Genomic DNA, 25047 nt, shown 5'->3' on the forward strand with positions numbered 1-25047 from the left:
GCATATACAATATACCATTAAATGCTATTCCCTTAAAAATTGATTTCCGCAGCAGCACTAGTGGTAAAGATATTAAAGTACTTTTGGATCATTGCTTTATGAATTCCACCATTAAATGAATTGCCATATATGTGTAGTAACCCTTAATAAAGTTATGTAAAGTCTGGGATGTGTTTCAGCTTAAACCAGTAAAAGATGTGAAACTGCCTGGCACTCATTTTTATGAGTGATGAAATATAAGTGTCTTATTATATATATTTTAAAGAGTACCTAATGTGTCTAACACATCGAAGGAGTAGAAGAGGAAATGACCAACACAATCCTTTAGCACAGACCGCATTCATTTAATAGTAGGTAATGTAACAGTGCAGATCAACTTGTTCATTTAAAGATTAGGACCTTAAGCACTAAATTGCATAGCCCCAGCAATTTACCTATGAGTCACCATAAAGATCACGTTAAAGAAATACTTTCAAAAGTATTTCTTACTGGTTCATAGCTGCCAGAGTACCAATGTAATTTTACATTTGCTACATTAAAATGCTAACCCAAAAATAAGATCTTGGTAACCCTCTGCAAATAAAAAATGACAACAATAGTCATATAAACTGGTTTTGCAAGGCCCCCTATTGGTCTATAAGGACCCCTTGTGCATGTGTGACATTTGAGACGGTTAAATAGACAACAAACATTGAATGATCATGGAATGGGTGAGCACAGAGTTAGTTTTTAACTGTTTCCTATATTGTGATTACCTCTTGAGAGTAGCTACTGTTCAGTAAATACTACAAAAACATAAAAGGCATATAATTAACCCCTTAAGGACCAGAGTGTTTTTTAAAATGATGTACCCTTCCTGAATGGGGCCGTTTGAAAGCTTCTGTGGTCTTTGAGTTAAGTGTAATTTTATCTCTCATTACCGTACCCACACAAATTATATATTGTTTTATTTCAGGAAAATATTTCTTTAGATATCATTACTTTGATCATATCATCTACTTTACTATAAGAAAAAAATACGGTGAAAAACTGAAAAAAAACCCACATTTTTTACTTCTATTTGAAAAATATTTCACACATTTACAAAAGCTAATGGAAAAACCTGCTAAATATATTGTAATATTTGTCCTGCGTTTTATACCCATTTTTTTTTTCAATTCATAAGGGAATAAGTACAACCAGTGTATTGCCATTTGGAAACCATTTTTTTCCAAATCTGGTCATCATGTGCCCATGTTCTATTTGGGACATCTTTGTCAGGCCAATTCAATTTACCCCTTTAAAATCATATATTTGAAAAGTAGACAGCCCAGGGATGAAATATCCCGGGGTGTCTAGTTTTCAAAAGCTATTACCGTATTTGCTTGTTTAGAAGAAAAAGGTTTTTTTTCAGAGCAAATGCTAGAAAATGTAGGGTCTAAATGGTTAAAATTCACCTCAATACTGCATTGTAGGAGGGGCTATGAAGACTCATTCTCTAGGTGCCTGTGACGTCTAAACTTGCTAAGATTTCTTTCATATGGTTAGCATTATAATCTCATGCATTTAAAATCAATAATAGGGCTTTAACAGTTTGTAGAACTGGAAGCTTTGAACATTGGTTCTATGGATATGACAGGTAAATCCTACATATTTAGCAACCAGTTTTATATTTTCTATCCCTCTAATCCACAGATCTAGCTCTAATCTAACTGATGACTGCCTTCTGAGCACTTTGCACCTGTTGTTTTTGTTCACTAGTCTCTGCGTCCTTGGTGCTCTGATGTGTCCCTGTCTTTTCCCCTGGTTATGTCACGTCTTCTGTGTCCTTAATCTATTTTCCATGTTGCCTCCTCCTCTCCTCATGTTTTTTTTATACGTTCTGATTTATCCGTATTGTACTGTCTGTATAACCAGGCATATTGGATACTGACACCTTTGAATATTATACTGTTTATTTAGTGCAAGTCTTGTTTGTTATGGTTAGTGTCCTGGTCTGTAGCGTCAGATTATCCATTAGGCACATTAAGCACATGGCTAGGGGCCCCCGGATGCTTTCATTGATATTCTGTCAAGTGGCAATGCACTGCATCAGTAGCCAGCCAGACTGCTGTAGCCAGGAGGTGGACACACACCAGGTTCACATAATGTGACCCGGCAGTACTAGCACGGCAGCAACACCTGCTGTGTACACGTGGCCACAAGTTTCACTCTTACACAGTGAGCGACTACATGTATATAGCTGCAGCTTCTTGATCTGCAGTTTCTCCTTAAGGTAAGTCATTTTATTTTTTAGATTAATCAAATGTATATTAAAGTACCTACAACATACTTTAATATACATTCATTGATCAGGGGGCTGTCTGGGACACTAGAGTGTTGCTTTAATTCAATTATACTTAATAGAACAACTATTATACAAGGACTGCAGGAAAGTAAGACTAGCCATAAACTGGAAATAACGCAGCTTGCGGTCTCGTACCATTTCCAGTTTATTTGTAGGCCTTGAGTTCACATGTGCTGCAATTTCTATGATGTAATTCTTTGTGTCGAAATTGTATCAACAATTCAAATATCTATGCAAGGTTACCAAAGGACATACTACAGTGAGAACGCTCTATAAAATAATACTATTTACATCCTAACAACGTTTTTATTTGTTATCCCCTTAAGGTCAATGGGCGGTCCCTAAACCCATTGAAAAAAATGCATTTTGAGCCCGTACATGTACGGGCTTTGTCATTAAGGGGTTTTTATTCAATTATTCTTGTTGTCATAAGGTATTCAGTTTAGTAAGAACAAAAGTAAAACATTCCACTAACAATATACATGGCTTGGTATCTGAAACACCTGTCATAGCCTTGCCTCAGTTCTGTACTAGTTATGTAGCAAGATAAATATATGTAATAACAAATGAAAGTAAAATGGACAACTGGAAAAGGCTGAGTGCAGTTTGGTAGGATACTTAAGACACAATACTGAATTCCATCATGGTGATGTCTCTACCGTAACAAAATCACATTGGTGTATTAGTCTGTTGGGTCCCTTCGCCAAATTAGAAGTTTGCTGCTACGATAAGCAGTGCAACTCACCAACTTTATTTTGTACCTTAGGTTATTTAATAAAGTTTTAATTCAGTGAGTGGGTGGTTGAAAAGTAGAATAGTAAAGGTCAATACAATGAGGGAATTTCAACATGCAGGGAAAAGGAATATGATTGCGCTCAATATCAGGTAAGACCAAGGATCAAATAAGATTTGGTATTTATAAAGTAGGAAACAAATGGGCAGACTAGATGGACTGAATGGTTCTTATCTGCAGTCTGTTCTGTTGGCCAATACTGGTGAGCTTGTCCTGCATAGTTAATTGGGAACAATCCTTAATAGCATTATACAAGGCCAGCTTAACCCTTATTATAGTAGTTTTCTAGGGTTGGCCCTTTGTAATGCATAGTGACATTGGTGAGTTAAAACATTTAACTCACCTGCAGTCTCCTTGTTTAGCCAATAAATACTTGCATTGGGTATCCACAGAGAACTCAATGCAGCTTACAACAAAGGTGTGCCTGCTACCTGGTAAGATCGGCAAGCACTAATAGAGGCTGGTGTTCAAGACACCATGCTCTTCCTATGACCCAATGAAAAGAAATGAATGACCTCATTCTGGCCACATTCCACAGCAGAGTCTGTTGATCACGCTGCCCATTTGCCAGGAGCTATCAGAATACATGTTAGTGATGTAATGTGAAGGGTAATTTTTAAAAAACAAATGTTTTATTAATGCTATTCCAAACTGTTGTCATGAGGTTTCATTTTATATGATATGCATTTGTTTTTTTATACTTTTCTTTTTTATAAACAGGCTTCTCTGGTGATAGTTTATTTAAATCTCAGTAATTCTAGATGGGTTTATTAAACATGACTCTGAGATGACTGAAATGCAATTTTTGTGTTTTACTTGATATTGGCAAACTCATTCCATTATTGCAAAATCTATAAAAATCACAAAGAATGTAGTGATGTTATTTAATAAAGTATTAAATTAGATTTTATGTGGAATTTACAGTGAGAATCCACATTTGATTTAACCATTCAGTCATACAGCTTTGGGAGAGAAGGACAACACAATTATATATAAAATAACTGCATTTGCATGTGGTCTTCTGAGATATTTAGCATCTTTCTTTTAAGTTAAAGCGATAGCAGAATTGACAGTTGCATTTGAAGCTGAATTTTTTTAAAATAAAATAGTTTTGTTTTTTTGTTTTTTTTAAATAAGTGACCATATTTACTATCAAACAATAGGTATTATATTTTTTGTAGCACCATGCCATCAACTAATGGATCGCTGTTCAGCAAATGTATCAAATTTGACATTTATTGACCCTGTACCTTGGACTTAATTACTTCCATAGGAAATATAATGTATATAGCTGCGCCATACATGAAGCGGGAATGAAATGAATAGTAATTATCTATTTGCACTTAATCATATACTTTTATTATTGTTTATTCCACGTCTGTGTATGCACCCTTTAGAATACACATATTCATCCGCAACTACAACATATTTGCTAAATAGCTCTTAAGTCAAATTGTACCTTTATAAGATAAAATGTTCTACCTCTGCCTAGATTGTGGTAATTTAACCCCTTTCATTATGTAAATACCCTGTGTTTATTAGGAAAATGTTTTTGAGAAGGTACTAGTTTTAATATCAAATATAAGACCCTAGATTATGAGATACTATTCCTAATTGTTATTTGGAATTCACATAAACAAATCCACAAGCTTAATATTAGTTTATAAAGTATTAATTATACATATAATTATTATTATCACAGCTAACATAGGATTCAGTTCAATACATCGGTTAGCTCAATTTAATAAAGCTAATTTCAATTTGAAGTTTTTCAGTATTTATTCTTCTGGAATTCCCCGTAATATTTAAGTATGAACTCCGTTTAGCCTAGAGGGTATCTTGCTGAAATTGTGCCGATTTAAGCTTTTATCAATCAAGTTGGAGGAAAGTATCACATGGTATATTAATGGATCACCCAGGGTATTAATTATGTGTATGTCTCTTAGGACCCAAGATGGCCATCTAAGTTTTGTGAATTTAACCCAATAACTGAACTTCGAGGCTTTAATTTACTAAATCACAGTTATCCTAGATTATGCTTTTTAAAAGCCGTGTGTTAGACATGTACACTACATGAACTGCCACTGCCTTTCATGCTGATTTTGTGATAAGGCTTTACCATAACGTTAAATGAAGATTTAAACTGATAAAGTTGGGAAACTTGTCTTCATTAAACTTCAGTGTTGGTGAAAATAAAAGTTAAAAATCATATTTTACCATCAGGATTTTAGTGGGATTAAATAAAAAAGTTGTTATAGCTATATTTCATTTTTTAAAAAGCAATATTAAAATCATTTTCTAGCATGTAAACGGTCTATAACACTAAACCACATAAAGAACATCACATGGTAATAAACCACCCAAAAGTACTTCATAATATTGGAATAATGTGTTTTTTTTAAAATTAACAAATACATTTTGTAGTTTATAAAACAAATAAAAAGTACAAGCTAAACTACAGCAGAAAATAGTCGCAACTAGCTCCATAAATTAGAAAATGTTCTGATATGCACCCAACTACAATTTATAAAATCATTGTCTGTGTGGAACTTTTTTGCATTTCTTATAAATGTAATTTGTAGTAAAAAGATAAAAAATAAAAAAAGTTAACTTTTTAAAAGCAAGTGTACTTCATACATTCTAAAAATATATTCCGATTTGGAAAAGTCAGGCACATACAAAGACAGACACATGCACACAGTTTTAAAACCCACCTTTAAAAAGTAGTCCTGTAGGTAGTTGGAAGCCTCACTGACTCGTAAGATAATTATTAGAATGTACAAAAGTTTTATCTTCCCACAATATAAAGCATTTCCCTCTTTCATTCTCAGAAGGGTGAATTTGCCCTGTCGCTGCATGACAAAGACTATTTTATTGAATAAAAAAATATATAATAACATGACTGGTTCAGCTGGTTTTGTTCCCACAAAGCATTACCGCAAGAGAACTTGTGGGCAGCGCTCTTGCAATCAAATGAATATCTGGCTCTCAGTCAAAAACATGGATTCTTTGATAGCTTCGGAGAAAATTTACAGATGAAATATGACTTGCCTCGCTAAGTATTCTATCATTAATCCTTGGAATGTGTACACGTCTTCAAGTCTTTACACATTAATAATGAAGAAAAAAAATGTATACTTTAAATTTTAAAAATAAGTACAAAAAATAATCAACATGAACTAATCAGACTATGTGCCCAGCTCAGTCTAATGTGGGCCCGATTCAAACCATGCAATGATACAGCTAACCATATCCTGTCTGTTCTTGTTCCAAGAAACATTCCAAATGAAATAACACTTAAAAGCCAGCGTGTAGTTCTCCAGATCGAAAAGAAAAAAAAGCTATGTAAGGTTTTTACGCAACATGCATTTGTGTCATAAATTATATATCCCGATTGAATACAAGGCTTGATTTAATCTTACTCATAAGTGCAACAACAAAAAGAAATGACAAAAAACATATGTGCTCTTGGTATACGAGATAAAGAATACACACATATGCATTTACATTTAAGTAGCTCTACTTCATTATGTATATAGAGGAGTGTATTATTTTTGGGGGGGCATTGGTCATTTGTACATTTGGTTTAGAATTCCAGATTTCGTGACATATGTATCATGGTATTATACATGGTATTAGAGGACCAGTTAAGAGATGTCCATATGAGTATGCAGACAAGACATCTAACATTCGGTAACTGCTTCCAACAAAAGCGATGTTTATTGACAGAGTTTCCCAGTCCAGATGTTCTCTGCAGTGGGCTTCCTGTGAGGTCAAGTGCAATTTTAGTAGGTTAAAAAATGGCCAGACTCGATGAGCCCAAGTGCTTTTATCTGCCAAGAAATTATGGGTTTTTGTGTATCACTGCTAAGCTATGCTGGTTTACAAAGTGTTTTCACAAATGATTTAATGCAAAACTATCATGATCGGTGCACCAAATTTACTCTACATTCATGGACAACCAGCCTCACGCAGCTCAGCACAGTTATCCACATTCTATCTCGTGACAGAATGTGGCTCTAACACAATGGGTTCTAGCGCAGGGACAGTTTGTAGGAGAGTTGTTATTTCAACGCCTTGACATCACTAAATCATGAAGGGTCAACCCCAGCTTTTTTCAGAAGGAGCTTGTATGACCCTTCATAATTAAAACAGTGTAGTTAAACGATTCCTCAAAGTCTCCTTGTCCACTGAATTATGCAGGGCCAGCTAAGCCCTTGTAGCTTGAGAAACCTTACAGTGTTTACCCTTCATAATGTGAAAGTTAAGACCACAACTCTCCTGCTAACTCTTGTTAGTGAACAAACCCCAGTTAGTGGGTGGAATTACAAAGCTTGGTTAGGCAATACAGTACAGAGGATTATCCAAGATAGTCCGCATCCTATAGTGTGCCATTGTTACTGCTACCGAGATAATCAGCTTCATGTTAGACAATAGACAGCCTTATTACTTATATGCATATAACTGGTCTTACACAATACAGCATGGTTTCTATCATCGCTGTGTATATATGGATAACTAGCCTCATGCAATGCAGAATATAGCTACAGTAAATCCAGGGAAGAGCTGGCACCTTCTGGACCAGGTGCAAGTAAAGCCGAGTACCCCCTCGTCCCTTATTCTAATACACTCACAAACTTATACACACACTAACACACCCATAGTGCATGATATATAAAATCTAATCTATTCCACAATACAATGGAGGCACTTTTGGTTGGCAATGAACAAAATAGCACAGCAGATTTGCTCAGGAAGCTCCTAGTTGCTCAGATAATGGAAGTGGTGACAGGTGCGCATAGGGCAATTGTGGACATATGAACTTCTTGTAGTTCCTGTTTGTGTCGGTTGTGTCACCAAATTTCCAGTTACCAATTTGTGTTCTTCGGACAGCATGTATCATCGTCTTGGCTGCTCACTTCCATCTAACCGACTAACTAGAAGCTATTGGAGCATATCCACTTTGCTCTTTTTTTTCATTGCCAACCAAAATTTTAATCTTGTGAGTAACTCCGTTGTAATAGGGAATAAATGAGTTTTAAATATCATGCACTTTGGGTCTTATTGCGCTCTTTTTGTACTGCATGAAGAAGATTCTACAATTTTCGTGAAGGAGCTGCATCTGACTGTGTGCTTTCCAACATCTTTGGGCCTTTTTTTTATATCTTTGATATTACACATGTGTGTTATAGGGCTAGTGATTCTTAGCACTGGCTATGTGTAGTACTCTTCAGTGTGTTCCAGGCTGGATACACACGGCTGCCGTGTGTATGTCATTTATTGTGCCAGTGGTTTTAATCCCCAGTCCAACCAAGCACAAGATGTAGGTAAATTTCAGTGTTCTCACCTCCCCCCCCAAAACACAATTTACAGCATACAACTGTCAGATTACAAATTGATCCTTCAAACTAGAGAACTGTATTTTAGAAATGGTTTTCCTTAATTTGCAAAATAATCTATAACTTGTTGATGACCACATGCTAACAAAAAAGGAAAGTTTTTTGTTGAAAAGGCTTCTTGCTGTGGAAAAACAATATGCATACTGTTTCAGATTAAAGACATTTGATGGGTATATGCAGAAAAATGCATAATTTTTGTATAATAATTTCCTTTAATTTAAGAGGACAGTAGGGAAAACATTTCCCCCCCACACACATTATTTCACTGCAGCTGATTTAGTACTAGAAAGACTCCATAAAATGTTGCGTTTGGTTTGTGCTAAAACTGGGGTTAACTCATAACTCCAGAACGATGACAGGATGGTAGCGTTCGCTCAGTGTGAGCTTAGTTTCCAATGGGGACTGAATTCATAAATACAACTCATAGAAAAATAAGTTGTCGCTGAGGAAAAACACAAAAAGTTTTACAAAAACAAAGCTTTCCAAATCAAAAGCATAGTAATTAAAAAACGTTTTATACCAGGAGGGTCAGTGTAGAATTCGAAATACGGTATTTATTGAGCACAGTAATAATTATAATGTACAGGGGTATGATTTTGTTTTGCTAATGTCAATATAAATTTGGATTCATGTTTGTTTGTGTTTTGGCAATACACATTACCAGGGTAGTTTCCAACAGAGAAACATTTTATACACTATTACCGTATTTGCTCGATTATAAGACAACCCTGATTATAAGACGACCCCCCAAATCTGAATATTAATTTAGGAAAAAAAGAAAAATCCTGAATATAAGACGACCCTATAGGAAAAAAGTTTTACCAGTAAATGTTAATGCATCTAAACTATTTTTTTTAATAAAAGCTATGATTGAGAAAAATATCTTGGTTTTATTTCCTTCTATTTTCCAACCTGCCCCCCAGTTATGCACATCTGCCCCAGAAATGCCTTATACCCCCTATATGCCACCGTGCCCCATGATATGCCTTTTGACCCCCTATGTGCCACTCTGCCTCCAGAAATGCCTTATACCCCTATATGTCACTCTGGCATTTAGAGGGTTAAAAGGCATATTATGGGGAAGAGTGTCATATAGGGAGGCATCTACACACTGCCCCAGCTAAACACCGGGGACTCAGAAGTATCGGTAAGTGGGGCGGGCGGGGGAGACAGGAGGATCCAGGTCCCCTGCAGCTGCGGGGGATCTGGATCTTAGTCGTCTCATAGTCAGACCTATTTGAGGTCTGATTATAAGACGACCCCGATTATAAGACGAGGGGTATTTTTCAGAGCATTTGCTCTGAAACTTCGTCTTATAATCGAGCAAATACGGTATTTTGCAGCCACCGATTAAACCTAAACAGATACACTGAGCATTTTGTTCATGGATCTGAAATCTCATACTCCATATCTAATGGAAATAGCACTATTTCGCTGCATTCTTTTAATGTTATATTCTGACGGTCATAATGTCACAGTTGCTTGTGGTGCTAGTAGAAATTTGCTTATTCCCTTATAAGAAATGCAATAAAGGGTATTATGCCCTAGAACTAGCAACAGCAATACTCCACAGTGGTGCACACTTCTGAAACAAAATTAGCAGCCATTTGCGAAGAATGGTCCAAAGGTATGCTAGCAATTACTGTAGAATGAGTGCTGGGCACTAGTCATGTGCAAATGGACCTAAAACATTTTAGATACATTTTTCAGTTCTTTTTTGGGAACCAATTTCGCTCCCTGCCCATTCGGTTTGGCTGAAAATTCAGGGGCATTTTTGATTAGGGAACGAAATTTGTTGCCCAGTACCTACATTCACTTTCACTCAATCTCTCATGATCTCACTCGCTACCTTCACTGCCAACCACTTTCTTCTTCTTCGCCAATAGATCAATTAGGGAGTAATTTTGCCCTCACGTGAACTGAGGGCAGTATGGCAGCACTTGCGGCCATGTGCTCGCTCCGATCCTCCAATTGGGGGAGAGGATGTTACTGCAAGCGCCGTCATTTTGCCCTCACATGAACGGAGGGGCCCGATGCTCAGTTGGCGCTTTTGGTGACGTCCTCTTCACCGATTGGAGCATTTTGGAGGAAGTTCTCACTGAGTTAAGCCCACGGAGATGCAGACAAAGCCCTGACCTCAACCCCATCTAACACCTTTGGGATAAACCAGAACTGAGATTGTGAGCCAGGCCTTCTCGCCCCCAACATCACTGCCTGACCTCACAAATGCTCTACCTGATAAACGGGCAAAAATTCCCACAGAAACACTCCAAAACCTTGTGGAAAACCGTCCTGTAATAGAAGCTGTTATAGCTCCGAGGGGGGGACCAACTACATATTAACGTCTATGTATTTAGAATACAATGTCATCAAAGTCCCTGTTGGTGTAATGGTCAGATGTCCCGATACTTTTGTCTATATAGTATATGTGTATATGTATAAAAAAACACCATAACACTGACTGTTTAATATCTATTAACAACTCATATGTTAAATGCAATTGTTTCTTTCCAGCTGTTGTTGAGCAGCATTTCCATAAAGCTACTGGGAATATGGCCCAACAACAGCTGGTTAGTGATGTTAGCCATACTCCTGCTCTACTGATAAAGGAATAATTCCCCTTTAAATGGGCAAATAGTGATGTCTATATAAGAAAGTGTTTATGACTTCAGACATGGAGGAGTTTCCTCCATTAATCCTATTCTAATCTGCAAATTGTGAGACTCTTCTTTAATATCTTTCATGCGTCTCAAAATAAAAGTTGACTCACACTAATCAAAACAGAGAACAAAGATTTTGGTGAGGCACCAAGGTATAATGAATCTATTTTTCTTGGATTTTGTTTTCTTTTTTGTTTTAGCAACCAGGGAAAGTTTTAACAAAGATGTTTGAAATGGATGTGTCACAAGAAGGATGTTAGCATCATTAAAATAATTTAAAAGGCACTATTCCACATAGATTAAAAAAAAACAAAAAAAAGCATTGATCCTTCCAGCATATTTATTAAAAGAAAGTTTATAAAAGTGATAAAAGGGTTTTTTGGATGGTAAAATCAACTTTCAACCTATCAGCATGCATCGTGTGTCATATTACTATAGGCTTTAATTAAGCATTCCCAAAGAACATATGAATGTATGCATTATTTCTAAATAAACGCTATATCTATTTAGGGCTTAAGCATCCACTAAAACCAAGAATGATGTTTATAACACTACCTGTAGTGTTAAAAATGATAAATTATTATATTATATAAAAATTACCTTTAGCTTGCTTGTTTGCTTGTTCTTCAAACAGTGTAATTGCTATGTAGCTATTGCCCTGACCTCACCTTCACTCTGCTTACTCAGTCTTCTAATTATTTGAGACACTGGTACACCTTCTAAATTCACTCATATCACATGCCAGGGTTCTTATATGATCCATGGCATTTATATTTTGATATTCTCTAGTGCCTAGATTTGTTAAGAACTTCACAATTAAACCCACTTTGTCTGACTGGGGCCCAAGACTGGACTTGGCTATCAAGGACCTTTTGTATGTTCTGTAGTCTTTTAGAAATAACTACAAGTCCTACTATATTGTATTGATGATAAAACAGGGTTTAGACCCAGAGCTTCTGCAGCTGAATGGTAAGCAGGCCTCCATATTACATGGTTGATGACAAAACAAACAAAATTCTTTAAAACTTTTACCACAATCTTTTTACAGTTTTAACAAAGATTTTCTCTCTTCAAAAAGTGACAAAAAGTAAATAAAAAGTAATGCAATTAAAACCAAATACAAAAGATAAGTAATTTTGGGACCTCAGTGATGTCATGAGATTTTTCAGGGTACTTGCTAGCTACAGTAAAGATGCAGAAAAATTACAGAAAAGGGGGTAGGTTGAAATCATGGAAACATATTGTATATCTTCATAGTTATAAAATATCTACATTACTACTCTTTTCTTGATATATAAATGGACATATTTATATAATTGACCTACTTATGTAAAATATTAACTATGAAATGTTATTTTTGTAGCTGTTTGCTGTGTCATTGCACTCTCGACTTATACCAGACAATTGTACCATTCTTCTACAGATTGTCATTATTTCCAAAGGCAGCATACATAAAATGCCTTGTAAATTTTGGTCATAAAAAGAATGGTCAGTGGACGTTAGTGGCGTCTAAACAGTTTGAAAATATTTTGCAAGTTCTGAGAATTATTGCTTAAACGGGAACAACCAAACCCTTTTACTGCAGTGGATCTGGTCCAGTTCTGTAAATTTTTATTTCTGTGGGTGGACAGGTCTATAAGGCTGAACAAAGCAATGTCTGACAGTAAAACCCCTAAAATCACATTCCTGTCCTTTAACAGCAATAACACATCTTGTGCTTGGTTTGGAAATATGAATACTACCAAAACGTAGTTGTAAAAAGGAATTCTGCGTACTTTTTAAAATGAAGGTCCATTTATTCATGCGAACATCAGTTGTATGAAGTCATTGATAATACCAAGCTTAAGAAATTATTAATGGAATGCTTTAATATTACTTTTTTACTTTATGCCGTGATGTGCAGTCCTAGGCTTGATCATGCAAATACTCTTTCTCCTATTTGTTAAATACATCACTAACATCATTATACTTATCAACACTCCTGGGTGCCCTGGGATAGCAATTTGTTAGATCATCTGCCCCGCCTGCCTCTTTAATGGATCTGCAGTGGCCAGTTTAGGTACTACTCAATCAAAACTCCCAGCAGTAATAACTAGGACAGTGATGGCAAATGTTTTTGGGCCCGCATGCCCAATTTTCTGTATCAGACCAAGAGGCAGACCTCAAAGTGCCAACACTGCATATTAATTACAAAATTACGATACACAACAGTGTGCATCAATTTGCCCATATAAATTATGTTTGGTTTTTAAGCATAGAAACATCATGTGTCAGCAGATAATAACTATTTGGCCCATCTATCTGTCCAAGCAGAAAAATACACTAAAAGAGGGTCTATTTGTGAAAAGGATTTCATTAAATAACATTAGCATCTGCACTGAAATGATATAACAAAAATAAATGGAGTCACTCACTCATTCACTCTTTCATTCACACAATCATTAATTCTCTCACTCACTCATATAAATCATTTACACGTATTAATGAACGCATTTTCAAAAATAATTCAAGCAATTCATCCATAGATTAATTCATTAATTATCTCATTCATACACAATTCATTCATACATTAATTCATTCTCAGTCATTTACACAATTAATCCACACATTAATTCATTCTCTCGCTCATTCTTTATTTTTGTCAATATTATTACTACCCCCCTTCTCACTATCTATCCCACTCCCCCTTTGTACTTCACTTACCTTCTGAAGTCCTGTGGTGGGAGCACACGGCCTCTGTCACGCTGCTGTGCCACGGTGCTCAATGCTTCATTGCTGAGTGCCAGAATATGAAATCATATTCCGGCGCTCAGCACGAAATGCCGGCACTGCGACTACAACTGAAGGCCTTGTGTGCCTGTTGTGGAGACTGAAGGCTTTTGCTTAACTAGGACACAGGCAAAGTCGAGAAATCTCAACAGGAACACAAGCCTAGCATCTTTGCATTAAGCGATTTATGGAAGAAATTGCATTATGTAAGATTATAATTTACATAATGGTTTAGGTGTGCATATTAAGGTATTCATCTGGTTTCACAACAGATCATTTACATTTCATAACATCTTGTAGAGGAGGAAATAATTAATATAAAAGCCTCCAGCAGTGCTTGGAGTCCTTAGATATTTAATAGTGTATTGTGTAAAGAAAAGACCAATCTTAGAGATATTTTGCAGGATTTGGTGAGCAACTAGTTGTGAGGCATAAATGAGAGCAAATTAAAGTACAATGCCAAGGTAACAAACTTATGCTGTTGGGTAAATTGTGGAATTCTCAAAAGCAATGGAGATATTACGTACCGGGGATGGTGTTAACAGTGGAATAACCAGAAGCTCAGACTTGGAAATGTTCAGGTAGGGGGATACCATCCATGATGCAATTTCAGAGAGACAGAGATTAGAGTTAGAAGAGATGGTTATATGTGAGGTAGAGGTGGTACTGGAATCCAAGAGGAGGTATACATAGAGAGCACTAAAGAACCCAGAAATGGGCCCCAAGGAGCAGCAATAGAGAGCAGTAGGGGAGAGGAACAAGAAAAGACGATACCAGGCATGATCAGAGAGATAGTATTTAAGCCAGGAGTTAGTGGAATCATAGATGACGTAAGAATGATAGGTTTTCAGGTGGGAAGGTTTGCCAGCAACATCAAAAGCTGCAGAGAAATCCGAAATGAAAAGTATGGAGAAGGGACTTTTTGTTTTAGTGGTGATGAGGGCGATAAATGGGGATGTAGGGTCTAGGAAAGGCTTGTTTAAAAATGGGAGAGCTGAGAGCATAGTTAACAGAGTATAGAAGTAGAAACAGTAGAAACAAAGAGGGGGTAATGAAGAGGGAGGAGAAAAGGACATCAGAACACTTGTTAGGGGTGACAAAAGCTGCCGGTGGCAAGGATGCTATGCCTGATGATATTGGGCAGAGAAGTTGGAAATGGATGGAGATGTTGGGGAAAAGAGGAGTAGAAAGTAGAAAACAGATGTATAAGGTTTTAAGAAAGGGACAATGTTGCAACATTTTTGTTGGCAAGATGGAGAGCAGAGGGATGGGAACTTCTTCTTCTTTACAGAACCAATGCCCAGGTATGCAAGACAATTGGTGATTATGGGGATAGAATTGTTATAGTCTCCAGGTTGTGGCGTGCAGAGAGTATTCTGAAGCTAAAGGACTCAATCTGTGAGAGAGATCCTAGAAGAAAGAAGCTGCAATGTAGAAGAGGCTACAAAGACAGAAGCTCATGGAAGAAATTCCCAAATGAACTCCACCCACCCAATAATATATAAATATCACTATCTAGTCATACTAGAGTTTTTTTTAAATTCCTTGTTATTGTGCTGTTTGTATTGAGTATTGTATATTTTCAGGAATCAATTATAGTTACAAAGGGGAAAAAATGTCACTCTGCTACACCAATACAGTATTTTCACCAGGATTGTTTATGAGTGTATTACCATATGCTAATTATGTTATAAACAAATTAACTTGCATGCTTCCAACTGGAGAATGGAGGAAATTATTTGTATTGACATCATTTACCCAAAGTGTCCAGACAGAGTCTGTTTTTGAGGAGCCCAGGATGTTTAAGTATACGGGTATGAATGTATGATGTATGGTGTTCTTAGGGCCTAAAAAGTACCAAAACAGAATATGTTCTTCAAGTCACATATAAAGTCACACCACTCCAGTAGCCACATTGCTATGTGAAACGCTGTGTGATAAAGTACTTCGGTAGTCTGTACTTTAATCATACTCTGGCACCTTAGGGGAAATCTCTGGCCCATAAACAAGAATCTGCTTTGCTGCTGGCAGTTAATGGTTACTTCCGAGTATAATACATGCCGAAATATCAGATTGCCAAGACTTCCTAGGCCTACATAATATTTCATGATTAAGTAGATCAATGTTTTTTTGCATTAAGACCTTATAAAACATAGTTGCACATTTTAATTCTCTACTGGCAAACAAGTGTTTTGGAATAGGGTGATCATGCATTGTATTTCTGAAATATAGGTGGTAGCAATTTGTTCTCAGCATGTCAAAATTCTGTTGGTGTTCCACAAAGCAGAAGTGGCTTCTGGAAAATGCCCTCAATACTGTTATGGGAAAGGCACAATTCCCAACCTCTGGAGTGTAGTAACACAAAAGCACAAGAATAATAAACTGAGGTTTGAAAATATTTTGGTGTAGGAATAAATTAGGAAGTCTGTAAATTCCTAAAGAGAATCATTTGGTATCACATATCAAGGTTTCTAGATAGCAGAACAATTGCAGAAATGGCTGGAAGTAGAAATCTACATGCATGGAGAGTTAATCACAAAATGAAAAGCCAAGACTAAAGAAGCTGGAGATAGGGTAGTTATGTATTATTAAGTCTGTGACCAAAGCACAATATTAGGATTAGAATATATGAGTGGGTTGTCAGTGGGCATGTGGTAGTATTGAAAACTCTAAATAATGAACTGAACACAAGGATTGCAGGAAAGCCGGTGTGCACATTCACGCTGTTCCAGTGTTAGAAGTAAAGAAGCTGTGTGTAATCTGCTAGGAGCTAGTGTTTACTAATACTGTCTGAAGACAACGAACTGAGTCAGTAACAATTTGATATTAAAGGGAATATGTCAAGAGTAGATGTAAATAACTGCACTAGCAAGAGGAAATGTAACAGTTCTAAAGGATAATGTCTGTTCTACTATAAGGGGTGAACAGTAAGACAGACTAGAACTGTCAAGCATAATCTCCACCTACAGCAGGTGGTCCTAGAAGAATCCTTTGGGACCATGTATACAAAGTGATCACCGTGTGAATTTGTAAAGGAACCAGCTTTCCTGCTAAATGGACTATAACCCCAGGTTTCTATATTCGTAGGAGCACAGTTCAAAGTTTGCATAAGAATAATTTTTATACATAACCCCAAAAGGCCAGCACAGAACCATTATGAATGGACTTTCTACTAAATATACACCCTGTAGTTGACACAATGCGAAGGGGTGCTCGATGTGCTCCTACAAACGGCATTTTTCAGAGGCAATCCTCTTAAATGTTTCTATTTCTATTTGTTTTAACTGTTTCCATGCTCAGCTGGAGGTGCATGGTAGGTCAGTAGCCCTAAATGAAAGGGTTAATGAGTATGTGAAGACAATGTGTCTGCTTTACACTCATGTCCCCATTTGGCTCTCATTTCCTTGAAACAAGCTGTACCTTTTCAGGTACTGTACATGCCAAGGTAGGTTTATTACACGGAACCTGCACATTTACAATGCAAAAAAGCATAGAGACAGGTCACTGTGGTCACATTAAACTAATAGACAATATACTGCATTTAGCCTATTTAATGTCAGTACATATTGAGTTTGACTTTTGCTTAGCTGGCACTCCATAACTAATTCCTCATTTTCCTTGAAGCATTCTATGATTTCCATGCAAACACATGACTTTAGCATATGGATATTCTTTAGGAAATAAAAAAACCTTATGTTCCATCCTGTATTTAACTTCAACTAAATAAAACCCTCAAACGGAATATAAAGTGTGGAATGTCCATCTTCTAAACCCTATAAAATAAACACAAGTATGTTACACATATGTGAATTCTGTTAAGTTGCCTGATATTAAAATAACAATTGTGATTTAGCAATCCATAAATATGTCTAAACTTTACTGAAGGGCAATAAATAAAAGGAGACAGGAAAACTCAGATGCAGAATTGAAACTGGCAAAAAGTCAAGAATCAGTAGAGACATCCCAACGAAGCAAGCCAGGGACAGTTGTTCAGTAAAGAAATGTCTAAAATAATCTTATTTTTCTTGTCTATAATAATGGCAAATGCTCTCATACGTGCAGGATCAATTGAATACAAATGTTCTTACGCACGGTAGAGACATGGAGCATACCAAGTCAGCCATCACTTCTGATTTGGGAAGGAGCCTTGTAAACTTTAAACAAATGTCTACCCATTTCTATGGGATCTATTCACTGAACTGTGAAGGTAAAAGATTGCAGATGCAAAAAGTCAAATGCAATCCGCAAGTACCATGTTTGTTATTACTTTTATCTTTAACCTGCTACTTGCTACTTTGGTTTCTGCTATAAACAAATATATTATTGTCCTAATTGAATAGCCAATTCTCCATTTCATAACTCACGGACTGTTATCTGGTGACACCTGAATAGCTAATTTTTTCATTAACACAAACAACAACTGTAGTTCCATTTCCAATCAAAGAATTCACATACGTCTTTAGACATTAGATGTAACATTAGCGTTAATATACATCTTTGTACAAATGGCCCCATTCGGGCCAATAATCTCAATCATAGTGCGGAAACACATCTGTCTTAGTTTAGTGCTCGTGGGGACGTTCTGGTATCACCAAATAGGGTACAGTGACTGGGGAACCTTATAAATCATGGCTAGAATGGTGGCCGTGACCTCTATCAGTGTCCAGGAAAGGCTAGACCAAAAATCTATTGCACACGTATAACAATTTGATTTTGATTCCTCCATTACGATTTAGTGATGTATAAAGTATTTTAAGGATACAGAGTGAAACATGCTGCTTAGTCACATTTAAAGATATCGAAAATACAGGCAATATATTTGTCATTCTTGGCATTAAATGATCTTACCAGGGCTAAGCAATTATATTTAAGTGTGTAGAGCACAAAGCTTGTGTTCCAGATACGGAATTACATTTTAACCGAAGCAATCAAACTATCAGATTAGCAAGCTCCTTCTAGCAGCATAGGTTTTACTGATAGATTTTTCACTCTGTATACAAATTGGTTTGGATTTTTCATGTTAATACCGATTTGTCAGGACAGCTGTGGTAAAGTAATACTTGACTATTCTTAGACTCATTGTAAATGTAAAAGTATAATCCAACGAGTATTCTGAATCCAAGTCATATGCCCGTAGCCATATCAATATTGTTTTGGACAGGAAACATGTGTAGGCCTGACAGGACATTGGTTAGGACACACAGTCAGCTGCTGTTGGGACCAAACTGGGACAAATGGGAGATTTATCTGGAGGATGACGACTTACATACCAACCACCCTTTACAACATCAACAAAAGTGCAACGAGTATTTATTTTTCCAATGGGATGTTCAATGTACCTTTATGGTTTGCCCAAGAGTTTATAGCCTAAAGAAGAGGCCTGTAAGAACCTCAATAAAAGGTACTATCATTGATTAAAGACCAATCTTACAACTTGGCAGATCAACACCAGGATTTGCCATTTATTTCATTACTAATACCAATAGTCCAATTGGACATACTCCACAGCTCACTTGATTATTAATATTATTTATTGTTTTATATAGCGCCATCAAATTCCGTAGCGCTGTACAATGGGTAGACAGGACATAACAAGTAGTATGTAACACAACAGTTTGACTAACAGAGACAACAGGTGAGGAGGGCCCGGCTCAAACGAACTTACAGTCTAGAGGGATTTAGGGTGTATTACACAATAGTAATAATATTACACAATAGGTAAAAGCGCCGTTGTTAGGGATAGACCAGCCACACACTTGATTTTACTTTAAGGGCACGAAGATCTGGAACTACATAAGAATGTTGGCAATTTCCTGAATAAAATCAATACCACAGACCCAGCAAGATGTAAAATATTGAAAGAAAACACTTGAAGAGCTTGTGAATAGCAAAGCTGTACACAAAGAATATTCGATTTTAACGCCTAAAGATAAACTCCTTAAGTGGCGGTATAAACAAACTCAAATTTCTGGCTGCTCTCTTTTTTTAACTACCATTAGTTTGTCATCTTGTTTTTTTGGCCAGTATTTGTGACAAAGGATAAATTCCCATAATAAAAAGGATAACCTAAACTATTTTCACATTTAAATTTATAAAACACATTTCCTCCAGTTTATTGCCCAAACGTGCTCCTCTTTGAAATGTTGGGATGTGTCCTGATGGCTACAATAAATTACATTCACTAATATATTCATTAATCATTGATTTTGTACCTCATTTGAAAGATGCTCTGGTCTTCTTTTCCAAATACTGGAAGAAAACCTGCAAAACAAAAACAAAGACATTATAAGCGGATTTCTCATCAGGACAAGATAAAGAAGGCTAAAATTAAAAAGAGTAGACCATAAGAGCATATATTTCAAACAATCCTCCAGGTCTCAACGTCGACCAGTTATAGTGATTTTTCTTGTATCAATAGGATACACTGCCGGTTATGGTGTTCTGCATGGATTTGGGGGATGGTCAATTATTGAAATCATTGCACTCCATTATTTTCACTCTGGCTTCATTTCAGCTAGCTTCAAGTTCATCTTTGGTAATAAAAAGGCCCCGCGTAACCCACCCCAGTTGTGCTTGTCACTAGCAGCATTAACTGATGTTCCTTTGGCTGCCATTACCTGCTGGGTGCCGAGAAAATACTTAAAAAATGGCATTAGAGCTGCTGAGGGGGTCTAAGGGGCAGCAGGCTGGGCCAGGGGCAATTGCTTTTTTTGCCCTGTGTTTAAAGATGGCCCCTAGCTAGCTTACTATGCGTAAATGTACACTGTGATATTGTGTCTGAAAAACTGTGTAAAATAAAATGCATTCATTGTCTAATACTAACAGAGTCGTATAAAAAGTCTTGTTAGGGGTGTACTCACTTTTGTTGCCAAGGTTTTAGACAGTAATGGCTGTGTTGAGTTATTCTGAGCGGACAGCAAATTTACACTGTTATACAGGCTGTACACTCAATACTTCTTCAGAATATGTGAGGGGTGTACTCACTTTTGTGAGATACTGTATATATATATATATATATATATATATATATACACACACATATACACACACACAGGGCCGGCCTTTGGGGTGTGCGACCTGTGTGACCGCACAGGGCGCCACACTCCAGGGGGCGCCGCCGCCGCCACCGGGTCCGCCGCCGCCGCTGCCGCCGCCACGGGGTCCTCCGCCGCCGCGGGGTCCTCCTCCGCTGCCGCTGCCGCCGCCGCCGCGGGGTCCTCCTCCCCCTCCGCCGCCCCCTCTGCACCTAAATGAAAACGTTGTTTTTTTTGTTGTTGGTTTTTTTAACTTTATTTAACATGGAGGATGTTAAATAAAGTTAAAAAAACCAAAAAAAAAAAAAAAACGTTTTCATTTAAGTGCAGAGGGGGCGGCGGAGGAGGAGGACCCCGTGGCGGCGGCAGCGGAGGAGGACCCCGCGGCGGCGGCGGAGGACCCCGTGGCGGCGGGGGAGGACCCGGCGGCGGCAGCGGCGGCGCCCCCTGGAGTGTGGCGCCCTGTGCGGTTTGAAGGGGCAGAGGGGGGGGGGTAGTTTGAAGGGGCAGAGGGGGGGGGGTAGTTTGAAGGGGCAGAGGGGGGGGGGTAGTTGGAAGGGGCAGAGGGGGGGGGGGTAGTTTGAAGGGGCAGAGGGGGGGGGTAGTTTGAAGGGGCAGAGGGGGGGGTAGTTTGAAGGGGCAGAGGGGGGGGGTAGTTTGAAGGGGCAGAGGGGGGGGGTAGTTTGAAGGGGCAGAGGGGGGGGGTAGTTTGAAGGGGCAGAGGGGGGGGTAGTTTGAAGGGGCAGAGGGGGGGGGTAGTTTGAAGGGGCAGAGGGGGGGGGTAGTTTGAAGGGGCAGAGGGGGGGGGGGTAGTTTGAAGGGGCAGAGGGGGGGGGGTAGTTTGAAGGGGCAGAGGGGGGGGTAGTTTGAAGGGGCAGAGGGGGGGGGGGTAGTTTGAAGGGGCAGAGGGGGGGGTAGTTTGAAGGGGCAGAGGGGGGGGGTAGTTTGAAGGGGCAGAGGGGGGGGGTAGTAGTTTGAAGGGGCAGAGGGGGGGGGTAGTAGTTTGAAGGGGCAGAGGGGGGGGGTAGTTTGAAGGGGCAGAGGGGGGGGTAGTTTGAAGGGGCAGAGGGGGGGGGGGTAGTTTGAAGGGGCAGAGGGGGGGGGTAGTAGTTTGAAGGGGCAGAGGGGGGGGGTAGTAGTTTGAAGGGGCAGAGGGGGGGGTAGTTTGAAGGGGCAGAGGGGGGGGGGTAGTTTGAAGGGGCAGAGGGGGGGGGTAGTTTGAAGGGGCAGAGGGGGGGGGTAGTTTGAAGGGGCAGAGGGGGGGGTAGTTTGAAGGGGCAGAGGGGGGGGGTAGTTTGAAGGGGCAGAGGGGGGGGGTAGTTTGAAGGGGCAGAGGGGGGGTAGTTTGAAGGGGCAGAGGGGGGGGTAGTTTGAAGGGGCAGAGGGGGGGGGGTAGTTTGAAGGGGCAGAGGGGGGGGTAGTTTGAAGGGGCAGAGGGGGGGGTAGTTTGAAGGGGCAGAGGGGGGGGTAGTTTGAAGGGGCAGAGGGGGGGGGTAGTTTGAAGGGGCAGAGGGGGGGGTAGTTTGAAGGGGCAGAGGGGGGGGGTAGTTTGAAGGGGCAGAGGGGGGGGTAGTTTGAAGGGGCAGGGGGGGGTAGTTTGAAGGGGCAGAGGGGGGGGGGTAGTTTGAAGGGGCAGAGGGGGGGGTAGTTTGAAGGGGCAGAGGGGGGGGGGTAGTTTGAAGGGGCAGAGGGGGGGGTAGTTTGAAGGGGCAGAGGGGGGGTAGTGAGGGGGGGCGCCAGAGGAGTAGTTCGCACAGGGCGCCGGAACACCTAAGGCCGGCTCTGCACACACACACATATATATATATATATATATACATACACACACATATTATTTATATTTAATTTATGTAGTTGTTTCTTTAATTTCATTTATCTTTCTAGCAGACACCCAGACGTTTCACCCTTCTAAATATCAGCTATCGGGATCTAAGTATTTGTTCACTTTGAAAGTAATTGATGAATCTATACAGCATACAAATGCATTCCGACAGCTGCACTTTATGATTTATGAGTAAACAGAGAGGTAGTTTCAACTGTTCTCTCCTCTACTACACAAAAACATAATTCATGTCATAAACTGCAAACCTCTACAAATATTGCGTAAACAAATTACCGGCATGAAAGTACGTTGTCCTGCGATACCCTGTGGTTGTTAATCCAAAAGTCAGTATATACATAATTCTTCATGTAGGATAAATCCTTTGAAATGTTAGTTCACAGTAAATAGGAGTGTTGGCATGAAATGTTATACATCATTCATTTCTCTGAAGAACATAACCATTTAGATGACCTATTCTTAAGTGATCTGAAGTCTGTGAATTCTAATGAAATGAGTTCAGATTCAAAAATGTGTTACCATACTCGTAATCTAAGTATAAATATAGACTAGCTAGAAGAAAAAAACTTCTGTTTTCAATTACTTTCTCATGCCAGAGGGGTCTCAAACCTTTTCCATGATGTCATATAATTCCGACATTCGGAATACAGGGTCACACGACTCTATTTAGATGTGCATACATTATAAATATGAATGTATTTATTCTTTGTAAGTGACAGTTTTTGCAAATATGTTTTTGTACTAGTTCTCGAGGTAACAGAAGTTAAATGTAGTTGCAAAAGAAAAACATACATCTTAAAGAAAAATTATTTACAACATTTAAGCACACGTAAGGACCTTTGTAAAATCAGGTCAGCTGTTTGCAGGGTAAGTGAGATCCTTGTGTGTGTCTGGGTATGCGTGCGTCTGGGTGGGTTAGTGTGTGTTAATATGTATCTGGGTGTGTGTGCATGTGTGTTAGTGTGGAGTGTCTATATGTAGGTGTTGAGTGTCTGTGTGTATGTCTGGGTGTGTATTAGTGTTGAATGTCGAGTTGTGTTGGTGTGAATGTGTGTGTTATTGCTGAATGTCTGTGCGCTTGTGTGTTAGCGTGAGTGCCTCTCCCCAGGTCAGGCTCTGGATCCATCCCTGGACCATGGTTTGCCTACCTAGTCCCTTAAAACACTGTAGGTTTTAAATACCAGCATAGAACTTTCAAAGTCCATGCCGGTAACTTTTTCAGTTTCTTCGTTACTTCTTTAGCTTCCTATAGATCAGAACAAGACAGGAAATATGTAGAATCAAGTCTTTCAACATTCAGAATGCCAAGGCCTTAGGATGTGCCTTACGTGGCCACACGGCATTCAAGTGTGCAAAATTACAAACTTAAGAGTCAGAACATGTTTACTGTCAAATCACACAAGTAATTTGTAAACATTGCTTTCTAGAGAATACCAAAATGACCTATTAAGGCCCCACAAACACAAAAACCCAAACCAAGAGAAGAAAATCTCAAGGGCAACACCAAATTGTAAAGCCATTAGGGAAGACCTCAAGATAAATTATCACCAATGACCAAAGCATTATTCTTGACTTCAGGAAAGATGATAATTATATCAGTTGTACAGTGCAGAGTTACTAAACTTGTTTCACGTGAAACAACTTAAATGAAAGCAGGCTAGGATCATTGTTCCACTAAAGAAACGTTGGTGAGAACGCTGATGAGAAACACTGTTATAGTGCACCTGCTAAACAAAACAAAACAAATATCCTCCACAAGCTGCAGAACTTTTCCTACAGGAAAGAACTGCCAGGAGATTCAAGAGCAAAATCTCCAGGGATGCAAAAACGGACATGGCGGGTGTATTGTGCATGGAAACTAAAAGCTAACAATAACTAGATTGCAGGGTATGTGTAACCTTTGCATCAAGATGCTCATAACTGAATCGCTAATGGAAAAATACAAATAATGATGTAATGGACATGGTATTAATCTGAAAGCAAGTGATAATAAAGATACTTACATGTATGTTTACTGTTATTATTAGGTTGGTTATGCCTAGGGTGGCATGGCAGGTGGTAGCTCCTCTGCAGTAAAACCAGAGCAGACTGTCAATGGACCAGTTACAAGGGAGATCACTGATCTACCTAGCAGACGCATTTCCACTATGGGGGACAATGGTGCACACACACCGAGCAGAGTGCTGGGATATGACATCATATTCCTGAAATGGATAGAAGGGTCCA

General features: G+C 38.7%; 1 protein-coding gene across 3 annotated transcripts in view; it reads right to left on the reverse strand.

The window, feature by feature from the left end:
- Positions 1–25047, reverse strand: part of THRB (thyroid hormone receptor beta) — a 151508-nt gene that overhangs the window by 48600 nt on the left and 77861 nt on the right. For all 3 annotated transcript variants that reach the window (XM_053466651.1, XM_053466653.1, XM_053466650.1), the window contains exon 2: positions 20160–20208. The gene's annotated coding sequence lies outside the window, so the exon portion shown is untranslated. The remainder of the gene's footprint in view (positions 1–20159; positions 20209–25047) is intronic.

The sequence above is a fragment of the Spea bombifrons genome, chromosome 5 (genome assembly GCF_027358695.1).
Source record: "Spea bombifrons isolate aSpeBom1 chromosome 5, aSpeBom1.2.pri, whole genome shotgun sequence".
NCBI classification, from domain to species: domain Eukaryota; kingdom Metazoa; phylum Chordata; class Amphibia; order Anura; family Pelobatidae; genus Spea; species Spea bombifrons.